Raw genomic sequence first — 14,572 nt, 5'->3', positions numbered from 1 at the left:
TTTGTACGACCTGTGATACATTGCCCCCTACCCTCTCTAAGGAGCTCAAGTGGAGAGAAGATACAAGGTCCTGCAGTTGATCCAAGATTCCTGCTCTTCACTTACCCTCCTCTATCCACCACAGATGTGCTCCCCCTGCACACTGTCAGACATGGAGTAGTGCTCCCCCTGCACACTGTGTGTCAGACATGGAGTAGTGCTCCCCCTGCACACTGTCTGTCAGACATGGAGTAGTGCTCCCCCTGCGTACTGTCAGACACAGACTTGTATTGTTTAATGATGTTTCAGATTCAAGATACTGAATTTCAAATGAGCTCTTCTTATAACCAAAAGACAAGTTAATGATGAGGAAAACGAATGTTCACTCTGTCTCTGGTCATGGACAATCCTTAATTTTCCAGTTCTGACTACCAACTAGAATTTTTGCAAGCACAATTTAATTTTAACAGACACAAAACTCAAATTACTGGACTGTTGAAAAGAAATTTTCCTATCTTGAAATGGGATTTAAAACAGTATAAAATACCTCTAGATTCACTATAACATTTTATAAAATATAACATCTTATCCATATCTTCTTCAAGTTTCTTTTTTATATTGCCCCGAATTTGCTGGATTTCTTTCTCAATCATGGTTTTATACTGTTATGACATAAGCATAAACTTTAAACAGCATATAGTGCTTTCTGTTTTTATTCTTTATAAAATCTCTATCATATGTAACATTTTGAAACTTTCATTTTTATATTTAATACACCTTGTAAATTTATTAATTTGAAGCATAACTATTTTACCCATTTTATACTGCTCTGTGGTCTTCTATTGTAACAGTATGCTATATTTTGTTAATCTATCTCACAATGGACACTGATTATTCAATGCTTCTGCTATTACAATGTTATGATATTCTTTTCCTAATCTCTTTGAGTATATGAGAGAATCTTTCTTGTTTCTCAAGCAGGACACAAAGCTACAGTGTTGGTACATTTGTATGTTTTGTTACATCAAAAATAAATAATGTTTTTGAGCATTATGTTCTTGTTTGATTACACATGTATACACACACACACACACACACATACATACATACACACACATTTTCCTTCCTGATTATGGTGATGATGTATGTGTAAAAGGTTAAGTTATCCAGTATACACTGATATTTGCTCTCCTCTTTAATACATATTAAGTTTCTATAATCTGGAGCTGTACTGATAATTTACTCCATTAAACTACTTGTCTATCTTTGTCAAGACTACACTGCCTTAGTTAGAATAGTTTTATAGTTTTTGTTTTTTCTTCTAGAAAAAATGTTTCACTTTTTTCATTCAAAATTGTTGTGTTTATTTCTTTTTCTTGAGTTTTATATTTTTACAAAATTATTCATTGTATGATTATTCTGGAAATGGTATCAAATATTCTCCTTAAATATCAGCAGAATCAGTGTAGTTTAAATGCCATTATAAAATATTCTTTTTATATCAAAGCTATCTCGGGTCAAGGCCAGCCTGGGCTGGGCCATTCTGGCTATTGCCAAGTAACTGTGGGGAGGAGCATACCTGGCAGTTGCCAGGTAACTGTAGGGGTGGAGTCTAGACAGAATACCAGGAGCTTGGGACATTGCCTACATGACTAATGGCCACACACCTCTCTGTGGGGGCTGTGGGAGGCTGTAGACAGGAGCCAGAGGCCCAGGAGGCATGGTCAAACACCTTCCATCCCTTAGGGTCACCGGCGTTCCAGGCCTGTGCTCAACAGAGACCAGACGGTTTATACACAGCTCACCAGCCCGCAGCAAGCACTGAAAGCAAGACTGTAATTGTAACTGCTATGTAGCTCCATCAACAAGAGTGTTATTCTGCTTAATACTATGTGCTGGCTAGTTTTCTGTCAACTTGACACAGGCTAGCATTATCTGAAAGGGGGGAACCTCAAAACCTCAATTGAGAAATTGCTCCCATAAGATTCAGCTATAGGACCTTTTCTTAATAAGTGATTGATGGAGGAGTGTCCAGGCAAGGAGGGAGGTGCCACCCCTGAGCTGGTGGGCAGTGCCACCCCTGGGCTGGCGGTCCTGGGTTCTATAAGAAAGCAAGCTGAGCAAGCCAGTAAGCAGCACTCCTCCATCGCCTGTGCATCAGCTCCTGCTTTCAGGTTTCTGCCCTGCTTGAGTTCCTGTCCTGACTTCTTTCCATAATGGACTATGATACGGAATTATAAGTCAAACAAATCCCTTCCTCCCCAAATTGTTTTGGTCATGGTGTTTCATCACAGTAATAGAAACCTTAGTGAGAACATATTAAAATAAACCAAAGGGGTGCCCTTAGCCCAGTTAAGTTTCTAACTTGTGTAGAGAGTCTAAGGAGATTTCTGCTAATTTTCCCAGAAAGCAACTGAATACAAAAGCTGATGATGACATGATGATGACGTGATTCCAGGGAACCAGAGTCAATTCCAAGCTGGCACTTGAGCTTGTCAGTGTCATTTAAATGATCCTGCCTTTAGATGCATATAGAGAAGAGTGAGTGGGTCATGAATCCCTTGTGGTTTCAGAGATCCACTGAGACCACACAGTGTGGGAAGCTAGGAAGGAAGGGACAGCCTGGGTTGCAGGGAAGGCCAGAAGATGTTGATGGCAAAGCCATGAAACATTTGCTAAGAAAAACTGCATACAGGGAGTAAAACTATCCCAAGAGATGTATGTTATGGGCAGGACAGCTGGTGGGTGGAGTCAGTTAAGCCCTTTAACATCAGACATGGAACTATAGGATTTTATGTTTACCATGCTGAGTTCTAGCCTTGCTTTGATCACAAGGTCTCCATCCCTCCATTTTAGGACATATATATTAGGTAAATATGAAATTTGTGTTTTGATTTTTATAGTTTGTAACTAGGAGGTTGCTTTATGCCTCAGGAGAGTCTTTGACTTTTAAACATTTGTTCAGACCATGAAAGACTTGGAAGTTGGGAATTTGAACCAAATGCATTTTGTGTTGTGATATGGCCACAGTGTATGGGGGCCAGTGGGGTAGAATGTGGTGGTGTGAATAAGAAATGTGGCCCAAAGCCTTAACATTTTCACACTCAGTTCCCACTTGGTGGTGCTGTGTGGAGCGGTTTAGGAGGTGCAGCCTTGCTGAAGGAAACACACCACTCACTAGTGGCGGCCTTTAAGAGTTTAAAACCTTGGGACGCTTCCAGATTGCTTTCTCTGCTTTGAATTTGTGAGCTCTCAGCATCCTGTTCCTACCGATGTGCTTGCAGCTTACCTCTATGCCTCACTGCCATGGTGGACTCTCATCTCTGGATCCATTAACCAAAATAAACTTTCTCCTATAAGTTAACTTGGTTGTGGTATTTACCACAGCAACATAAAGTTAACTAATGGACGCCTTTTCCCTACAAGCTCTCCCTTTGATTGTGATGTCTGTTTTTGAAGGGTTTTTGTTTTTTGGCTTTTTGTGTTTGTTTTACTGTTATTGTTGTTGTTGTTGTTTTCTACACCCACTCCAGTGAAGACTGCCTGAGAGGCCTAAAGGCTTGGATGCAGTCCCAAGGCAAAGAGTGTCACGGAAACTCGGGCTCCTGGAACCTTGGCATGGACGCTCCAAACCTGTCCCTGCATTAGTAAGTGAATGGATCTGTGTGCTTTCATTCAGTATTGTTTTATTATAGGTGCCTTCTAGAAATGATTTTACTAATACCTAAATCAGGTTGAACTCTACTGTCTGGTCTTCACCAATGTCCTAGGCAGTCCTTGAGCTGACCTTGGGCTTGGAATTTCATAAGAATGTTATTCATTCAGATGAAATGTCCCAGTGTTTACAGTTAGTAATTAGGTATCTCAGTTTGTCAGATAGGAGCTAGTATTCTCAGGTCTAGTTCAAAATAGTAAACTTAGAATTCTCATTACAGTCAGGTATGGCAGACTACATTGCATATTAGAAGAAAGTTGGTGAGTTCTTCTGACAAATGGAGATTCCCTACAGACACTTAAAAGAACAGCGAAGTTACTCCCATATACAAGAATTTACCATGGCCTAGGAAGAAGGAGGGTTGTGGTTTAAGGAAGAACTACAGTATTGCATTATTCATGAAAAGGTCTGCTAGAGCAGAACCACCTGGTGCAAGCTTTCACAAGGCTCAGAGGAATAGCATAAATTGTGACTAGGGTATGAAATCCTCACCTGGTCCCTGTCAATAGCTGACTCTAGGTAGTGCTGATCTTATCTCAATTGTAAACATTGCCTGGTTCCTGCCAGTCTTTTGTATGCATTTCTCTGTTTTGTGTCAGATAACTTCACTGTACCTTGGCTGTGTCACCTAACTTCTTTATTTTCTTCTGTAATATATATGTCTGATGCTCACTTTAAAAAATTACATTCAGATACAACACTCCCTTGTGTTCGTGTCTGTCACTTTTAGCCAGCTCCCTGCCCACCTGTACCAGGACCCTGATTCTCCTGCGGATTGAGGGGCTGACTGAGACCAGTCCATGGCAGTTGTGACCCTGTAAGTTTGAGGTTCCTTTCATAAGCATTGATAGAAAGTTATTTACTGTAACATGGACAGGTTAAAAATCACAACAGAAATTAATGACTCTCCTTCAAGAAGCTAATGACAACCAATATCCCTTCAAATTATGGTGGGGACTCATGAGCCCATCTTCAATCCATGAAAAGGTATTAGCAGACCCAACTTTATACAGGTGATATGATCACGAGAACAGCATCCTGTCATCTATGTCCAAAATAAATTGTTGTAAAACTCTGATTTCTTTTCTGGTTTTATAATCTTTTACCTTTGTACCAAAATACGTAGTTTTACTGCACTCCTCCTGATGCCCTAGCTATATACCATGTGCAGAGCTGTACTAGAACACCCATTTTTACTGCTATACTAGTGCAGCACTGTGAGCTGCTCTACTAGTGCAGCAGCGTGCACTAGTGCTTCAGTACATCCATTGGCATACGTCTGTATGTTCTGCTGTATTAGGTCATTCCTTTGCAGTACTAGTTCATTCATGTGTACTGCTGTATCATATACCTATGTGCTCTGCTGTACAATACATGTGTGTGCATTGCTGTACTAGTTCATCCATGTATACATCCTACTACTACATCTTGGTACACTGCTGTACTAGTACACCCATGTGCAGTACCACAGTAGTAAACCCATGTGAAATTCTGCACTAATATATCCAGGTGTGCTGCTACTAACACCTCCTTGTGCCCTGCTATACTAGTTCATCAATGTACACATCTATATTAGTGCCTCCATGTGTTCTGCTCATTAAAATATCCATGTTACAAGTACCTCGTGGGTGCTACTATAGCACATCCATGTGCACTTCTGCACTGTATGAACATCCATGCTACAAGTACTTCCTGAGTACTGCTGTAGTGAATCTATATGCACTTCTGAACTGTATATCCACATATACTAATGTGCTAGTACACCTATGAGCACAGCTATACTAGTACCTCCATGTACTGCTACACTAGTACATCTATGCACAGTGATTTAGTAGTACATCCTCATGATCTGCTGTACCATCCATGTGAAACTATTTGGAAACTGTATGAATGTGAATGTGTGTGAAACCCTGACTTTTGACCATGCTTAGAAACCACATGCATGTGAGCATGCTTATATATGCCAGCCATGTGTTTACACTCTGAGGTTGCATGTATATAAACATGCACATACATACTGACATGTTACTGTTCTCAAATTACATTCATGTATGACATTAGTGTACATGCTTGACATATGATGGTACTCCCAAACTGCATACATGTAAACATGTAATTTATACCAATATGAGAGTGATCAGAAACAGAATTCATGTAAACATGTGTGTACATGATGACATTTGAGAGTGCTCAGAAATGTCATGTGTGTGAACATTTGCACATATGCTTACATGTGATTGTATTTGGAAATATCATGCATATGAACATGAGTACACACACACTGACTTGTGACCTTGCTCAGAAACTGTATGCATGTTAAGATATATAAATACTGACATGTGACCATGCAAGGCCTCCATGTGTGTTAATATGTGCATAACTCTTTTGTATGCCTATGCTAAAAAACTGCATGTATATGAACGGTGTGTCCATGCTGACAAGTGACCATGCTCAGAAGTAGTATTCCTATGAACATAATAACATTTGGCCATGCTTTGAGACTGCATGCATGTGAAGATGTACATACATGTCAACATGTGACCATGCTTGGAAATATCATGCATATAAACATACATGTACACACTGACATGTAACTGTTCTCAGAAATAGCATGCATGTATATATGCACACATATACACACACCAACATGTGACCATACTTCAAAAAAGCATTTGTGTGAAAATGTATACACACACAAACTTGTTACTGTGCTCAGAAATTTCATGCACATGAAGTTAAGTTTAGAGTTCCTGCTAGAGTTAGGATTATAGTTCGGGTCAGTGTTAGGGATAGGATTCGGGTTAGAGGTAAGGTTAGAGGTAAGGTCTTAGGGATATAGTAGTTTTAGTGTTAAGACTAGGGCTAAATTTAGAGTCTGGCTTTTTGTTAGGGCTTGGATAGGCATAAGATTTGAGCTAGGGTTAAGACTATGTTTAGATCTAGTTTAGGTTTAGGATTCTGGTCAGTGTTTGCTTTAATGCTAGGGTCAGTATTTGCCTAGGCATAGTTTTATGGTTATTCCTGAGGTTAAGTTTAATTTTAGAGGTAGAATTAGGTTTAGGTTTATGGCCACTGCTTGCTTTTGTTTTATTAGGCTTAGAGTAATGGTCAGAGATATATTTTTATTAGGGTTAAGCTTAGGTCTACTGTTCTTTATATTTCTATTGAAGGTTAATGGTAGGGTTAGAGTCAAGGTTACCTTAAGGTTAATCTTGGAGATTGGTTAGGTTACTGGTGTTGTTAGAGTTGGGGATGGAGCAGTGTCAGAGTTGTAGTTAGAGGAGGATTTGGGGTTAGGCTTAGGGTTAGTGTTGGGGTAAGTGTGGGAGACAGGTTAGCTCTAGTCTTATAGCTAGATTTAGCATTTGGATGAGGCCTGGAGTTAGTGATTGGTTTGGTATGAATGCCATGGTTAGTTTTAGAACAAGAGCAGGGGTTATGCTTGGCTCTGACCTAGTTCTATCACTCATTATGGATAACGTTAGAGATAGGCGTAAGGTAAGTGCTAGACTGAGGGTTAGGTATAAAGGCCAAGGGATAGGGGTAGGGGTCGGAATCAGGTTAGGATTGTTTTTCTGTTAGAGGTAGGGTCTTGATTAAGTTTAGATATTGGCATAGGAATAGGATTAAGGTCAGGGTTAGGCGGGGGACAGCAGGGATGGGAGTGGGATGCTAACGTAGTTCAAGGGCCATGAGGCTTTCTGGGCCAGGTCTGGAGCTAGGATGTGGTATTCAAATGGTAGTGGGCAGTGGAAAATTGGTGCAAAAAGAAGCAACTTGCTGTTAAGAGTACCTTGTGGGGCTGGTGAGATGGCTCAGTGAGTAAGAGCACCCGACTGCTCTCCCGAAGGTCCGGAGTTCAAATCCCAGCAACCACATGGTGGCTCATAACCATCCATAACAAGATCTGATGCTCTCTTCTGGAGTGTCTGAAGACAGCTACAGTGTACTTACATGTAATAAATAAATAAATCTTTAAAAAAAAAAGAGTGCCTTGTGAATAAAGAGAGTTTATGAAACATATCTGGAGCAAGCTTCTCTAACCCTCACCTTAAATCTTAACCTATCTTTGCTCAAAAACTGACCTTAATTAAGCCTAGCCTTACATTTGACCATAAACGTAGCTGCAGCCATAACCATAACACTCTATGTGGCTTCAATCCTACCCATAATATAATAATAATAATAATAATAATAATAATAATAATAATATATACATATATATAACCCTATCCTTAATTATAACCCAGAATCTTTCACTAAATATTTCCCCAAACCTAATCTTAAACATATATCTAACCATAACTCTATAAAACTAACACTAACCATTAGCTTTAATTATAATCTTATTTGGATTATAATTAATTGGTTTGGCATTCATACCAAACCAATCACTAACTCCAGGCCTCATCCAAATGCTAAATGCTGTAGGACTAGAGCTAGCCTGGCTCCCACACTTACCCTAACACTAATTCTAAGCCTAACCCCAAATCTATTTCTAATCACAACTCTGACACTGCCCCCAAGACCTTATCTAAACTCAAGCCTAATCTAATCCATCTCCATAGCTGCAACTCAAACACTAAAGAGAGATATCACCTGCCATGCTGTAGGAGAAACCCCTGTGCACTGCAGTAGGAGAAACCCCTGTGCACTGCAGTAGGAGAAACCCCTGTGCACTGCAGTAGGAGAAACATCAGCACACCCATGTGTGCTGCCGTACTAGAACATCTGTGTGTAGTGTTGTACCAGCACATTCATGAACATTGCTGTGTCGGTTGATCTGTGTGTGTCATTTTACTGGCAAAAATGGTGTGTGATGCTGTACTAGGATTTCTGTGTCCTCTGGGTGTGCACTGCTGTGCCAGTACACCCATGCCCACTGCTCTAATAGTGCATTCATGTGCAGCGATGTAGTAGTGACTCTGTATACACTGATATCTGTTACATGATTGTGTGCAGCTATGCCAGCAAATCTGTTCACAGCACTGCATTAGATTCAAGTGTCTCTTTCTTTCTTTCTTTCTTTCTTTCTTTCTTTCTTTCTTTCTTTCTTTCTTTCTTTCTTTCTTTCTTCTCTCTCTCTCTCTCTCTCTCTCTCTCTCTCTCTCTGTCTTCTTTCCTTTCTTATTTCATCTTTCCTTTAGACATCTTTCTTTAATTTTTTTCTTTTATGTATTTTCTTTCCTTCTTTTTCAAATCTACTTTTATTTATTTACTCTCCATTAGTTTAAATCCAGAATGGGTACAGCATCACATAGATTCTGAGTCCATTGGCCTTTGCATGAAGGTGGGGTTGGAATTTGGCATGAACCACACCACTGTTTCTGTGGGCCCAAGTGACTTTTCCCCAGATCACTCTGGCTTTGTTTGGTTTGCCTCCAGGAGTCACTGCATTGTTTTTTTTTTTTTTTCCTTTGTACGCATAAGCACATCTCTTGCCTAAGTAGAATTCCGTTTCATCTTGGGCATAAACGCCTTCAATTTTAAGAAGAGCTGTGTGCTCTCTTTGGTTCTGGAGGCCTCACACCACAGCCTTCCACACAGACTTGCTTTTTTAGAAGTTCTGTTGCCAGCAGGCCTCACAGGCACCAAGATTTCGAGATCCAAATTTCTCCCTTCGCCTTTCTCCCTTCAAACACTCCCATATTCTTTCTGTCTGCCTTTTAAAAATACTTCATCCTTTTCTCTCTCCCACTCTTCCTGATTTTTCTTTCAGAGTTCTTTTTTCCCTCTTTCTTTCCATTATCCTGTTTTCCGTGTTTCTCTCATTGCTATCTTCCATTTGTCCTCCCTTCCTCTTTTGGGCTTTTGTTTTTCTATCATTTCCATTCATTCTCTTTATCTTTCTTTCATCTTTGTTCTTCCTTTCATTCTGTTTTCCCTTTGTTATTTTATTTTATTTCCCTGTCTTTCTTTGCTTTCTACTGTCTGTCTTTCATTTTTCCTTTCTTTGCTTTCTTCTTTCTTTCATTTCTCCTTTTTTGTTTTTTATTTGTTCTGTTTCTCTTTGTCTTCCATTCTTCCTTTCTGCCTTTCTATCTTCCTTACCTTCTGCCAGCTTTCTTGTTTCTTCCATTTCTTTCTGTCTTTCTTCCTAGATTTCCTGTCTTTCTTTTCTTTCTATCTTTTTTCTTTATCTAATTCTGAAGGGCTCTAACAGGTCCGAGCATGGCAAACATGGCTCCAGTAGAGTCTGCCCTCCCCCTTCCCTCTCCCTTGCTAAACCATTAGATTATATTCCTTTAGCTAGCACCCAAGATCTGTTCCCTCACTAGACACTTTACTATGCCTGACTCACTCCTGAGGGCGATCACCAAGGTCCAACAATCAAAATATCAAGATCCAGCAATCAAAAAAAGTTCCCATTTGGCTACTCTATTTTGCCAGAAGCCACCTAGGAGAAGCTGAACACCAGCAGATGATCTTCCTGAGATGGGTTTACCATGGATTCTAGAACTACAGTGGATGAGCTCTTTGGGCAAGGTTGAAGGGGCTACATTTTAGGAAAGATTCCTGCTATTAACGTGTTTATCTGTGATTATTAAATATACATAACAACCACTAGGTATTAGCCCATGCTTTTGGGCCGATTTCTACAGATCAACAAAAATGTACTATCTTATAGTGATACTACAAAGACAAATACACGATTTCTTAATGATGATCCTATAAAAATTCCCAATATTATACTGTAATTATTAAGTCCTTTATAACAGGACTGTTATTAAGTCCTCTCTGATATGAAAACTGCCATTAGAACTCTACCAGTCTTCATGTGTCACAAGTTCATTGCTTCTGAGATAGAAAGCAGATGTTCACAACTTAGAACATATTCTAAGTAAACCTTTGGTTGTAAAATGATTAACCAAAGGTCATAAAGGGGAACTAATGACTTATTGTAGGTGCAAAGACAGAAGATAAAATATTGACTGGGTTTATCTATACAAAAGTTCAATGACAACTTAGTCACAAAAATTATGATTTTTCACTCTCCATGAACCTGTGAAACTAGTGACAGATAATCAATGTCTAGTATTAATGGGACCATATGCAAACATCTCTGTTGTAAATTTCTTACTCAATTTATCATTTGAATTTATGTGTAAACTTGTGATGAACTTTTTACTCTGTGATCATATATTCTGAAAGATGTGTAAGTGCGGAGGACAAAGAGAGCAGAAAGAGAATGTTTTGGAGAGAATTTTTGGAGAATAACTTAGAAATAAAGATTAAATTCACTTTTCAGAGTGTCCTTTTTTCTTCCTGCTGCTTTTACTAGCAAAGCTTTGAAGTTCCTGCAAGAGATAAGAACAAAGGCTACTTTGTTTAATTCTCCACTGTTTTATGATGAGGTGCTAAGCACGAGAGACTCTGCAGTTTCTGATGTCAGGGAAACTGAGGCAGGTGGGCCAGCTGCAGCTCCAAAGTAACTTAGAAACAGGAAGGTATGGGCACAGGGGGAAAATTCCTGAACAGAAGAGCAGTGGCTTGTGCTGTAAGATAGAGAATTGACAAATGGGACCTCATAAAAATGCGAAGGTTCTGTAAGGCAAAAGATACTGTCAATAAGACAAAAAGGCCACCAACAGATTGGGAAAGGATCTTTACCAATCCTAAATCCGATAGGGGATTAATATCCAACATATATAAAGAACTCAAGAAGTTGGACTCCAGAAAATAAAATCACTCTATTAAAAATGGGGTACAGAGCCAGGCATGGTGGCGCACGCCTTTAATCCCAGCACTCAGGAGGCAGAGGCAGGGGGATTTCTGAGTTCGAGGCCAGCCTGGTCTACAAAGTGAGTTCCAGGACAGCCAGGGCTATACAGAGAAACCCTGTCTCAAAAAAAAAAAAAAAAAAGGGTGGGGTGTGGGGTACAGGGCTAAACAAAGAATTATCAACTGAGGAATACCGAATGGCTGAGAAGCACCTGAAAAAATGTTCAACATCCTTAATCATCAGGGAAATGCAAATCAAAACAACCCTGAGATTCTACCTCACACCAGTTAGAATGGCTAAGATCAAAAATTCAGGTGACAGCAGATGCTGGCAAGGATATGGAGAAAGAGGAACACTCCTCCATTGCAAGCTGGTACAACCACTCTGGAAATCAGTTTGGAGGTTCCTCAGAAAATTGAACATAGTACTACCGGAAGATCCAACAATTCCTCTCCTGGGCATATACCCAGAAGATGTTCCAACTTGTAATAAGGACACATGCTCCACTATGTTCACAGCAGCCTTTATTTATAATAGCCAGAAGCTGGAAAGAACCCAGATGTCCCTCAACAGAATAGATACAGAAAATATGGTACATTTACACAATGGAGTACTACTCAGCTATTAAAAACAATGAATTTATAAAATTCCTAGGCAAATGGATGGATCTGGAGGATATCATCCTGAGGGAGGTAACCCAATCACAAAAGAACACACATGATATGCACTCACTGATAGTGGATATTAGCTCAGAAACTTAGAATACCCAAGATACAATTTGCAAAACACATGAAACTCAAGAAGAAGGAAGAACAAAGTGTGGGTACTTTGTTCCTTCTTAGAATGGGGAACAAAATACTCGTGGAATGAGTTACAGAGACAAAGTTCGGAGCTGAGACAGAAGAAAGGACCATCCAGAGACTGCCCCACCCAGGGATCCATCCCATAAACAACCACCAAACGCAGACACTATTGCATATGCCAGCAATATTTTGCTGACAGGACCCTGACATAGCTCTCTCTTGTGAGGCTATGCTAGTGCCTGGCAAATACAGAAGTGGATGCTCACAGTCATCTATGATGGAACATGGAGCCACCAATGAAAGAGATAGAGAAAGTACCCAAGGAGTTATAGGGGTCTGCAACCCTATAGGAGGAACAACAATACGAACTAACCAGTACCCCCCAGAGCTTGTGTCTCTAGTTGAATATGTAGCAGAGTTTGGCCTAGTAGGCCATCAATGGGAGGAGAGGCCCTTAGTCATGTGAAGATTATATGTCCCAGTACAGGATAATGCCAGGCCCAGGAAGCGGGAGTGGGTGGGTTGGGGAGCAGGGTGGGGGGAGGGTATAGGGGGCTTTCGGGATAGCATTTGAATTGTAAATGAAGAAAAATCCAATTAAAAAAATAAAAGCAACCATAATTTCTCACAAAACCAAGTCTTTCCCCTCAGCCACCTTCAAGAGAGAACCAGAACTGGCCTTTGGCATTAATTAACAAACCAAACCAGATCTTACCCACCCATCCCAGCTCACACTAACACAGACCTCCCTTTTTTCCTCTTAAAATCACTCCAGCAAAGCTATTTGCTGCTGTTTCTGCCCAACTCAAATGCAGCCACCTTGTCTCTTTGCCTTGCTCAATAAAGGATCTCCTTGTGCTGGAAATTGGGGTTTGGGTGTGGTCTGTGTCTGATCTGGGGTCCAGAGGGTAGCACCCCACAATGGCAGGATCCCTACACATTTTTCCTTCTTATTTCCTTTTTACTTTCTGCCTTTCCTTTTTTTTTCCTTTCTATACTTTCTTCATCTCCTTTTTTGGCCTTTTTCTTTCACTTCCTTCTTTCTGTCTTTTTTTCTTTATTTTTCTTTCTTTTTTTTCTCTTTGTTCCCTTTTGCCTCTCTTCCTTTCTTTTAATCTATTATTTTTCATTTCCTTCCAGCCTCCTTTTCTTTATTATTTTTTCTTTCCATCTTTATTTTCTCTGTCTTTTTCTTTGGTGTTTTACTCTAGCTCTCTATCTTCTTGTCATCACTATGTTTCATATTTTGTCCTTTGATCTGCCTTCCTTCCTTCCCTTGTCTCATTATTTCCCTTGTTCTTTTTTCTGTCCTTTCTTCCTTTACATCTGTTTCTTTTCTCTTTTTTTGTTCATTGTTTTCCTATCTATTTTTCACTCTTTTTCCCTTTCTATATTTCTTGGTGTCTTTCAGCCTTTCCTTTTGTTTTACTTCCTGTATTTTTCTGACCCCCAATTATATCTATCTTTTTCTTACTATTTACGTCTTTGTTTTTCTGCCTTTTATTTTTTCTTTCATTTTTTTCCAAGTTTTTCTTTTTTGTTTTTCCACCTTTCAGTCTCTCTTTTCTCCTTTCTTTGTTTGTCCCCCTTTTCTTTTCCCATCACTTTCTTTCTTTATTTTTCATTTTACTTTTTTTCATTCTTAATTCATTTTCTCCTTTTTTGTCTTGATTTGCTTTCTTCCTTCATTTCTTCTGTCTTTTTTATTTTTTTCTGTTCATTTTTTTCTTTTTTTCTTTATTTTCTTTAATTCTGTTATTCTTTCTGTTTTACCTTTTCTTTTTCTCTTTTTTGTCTTTATTTCTTTCTTCTTCCTTTCATATTTTCTCTCCTTTGTTTATCCACTCTTGATTTTTCTTTTTTCTTCTTGCTTTGTTTTTCATTTTCTCTTGAGCCGTCTTTCCATATTTCTTCCTCTGTCTTTCATTCCTTCTTTTTGCTTTCTGTCTTTCACACTCTGCCTTTTATCCTTTCTCTCTTCTGTCAGTCAGTCTTTGTTTCTCCATTGCTTCTTTTTCCTTCCTTTCTTTTTGTTTTTCTTTCTTGATTCAGTTCCTTATTTTCCCTTCTTAAATGTTTCAGCTTTTCACTCTTTCTCTTTCCTTCATCCTTACATTCTGTTTTCTTTCTTCTTGTTCATTTTCATCTTTTCTTAACTCACTTTGCTTTTGAATTTCTGTCTCATGTTTTTTCCTTCCTTCCTATCTTCCTTTTATATTTCTCTTGTAACTTTTCTGTTTTATTTATTTCTGTTCTTCATTTTCTCCTCCACTTTGATTTTTCTTTCTTTCACATTTTTCTGTTTCTTATTTTTCCCTTTTCTAACTTTTTTCTTCTTTTGTTTTTTCCTGT

The sequence above is a fragment of the Mus pahari genome, chromosome 3, assembly GCF_900095145.1.
Source record: "Mus pahari chromosome 3, PAHARI_EIJ_v1.1, whole genome shotgun sequence".
In the NCBI taxonomy this organism is placed as follows: domain Eukaryota; kingdom Metazoa; phylum Chordata; class Mammalia; order Rodentia; family Muridae; genus Mus; species Mus pahari.
Note: the sequence above shows the minus strand (reverse complement) of the source record.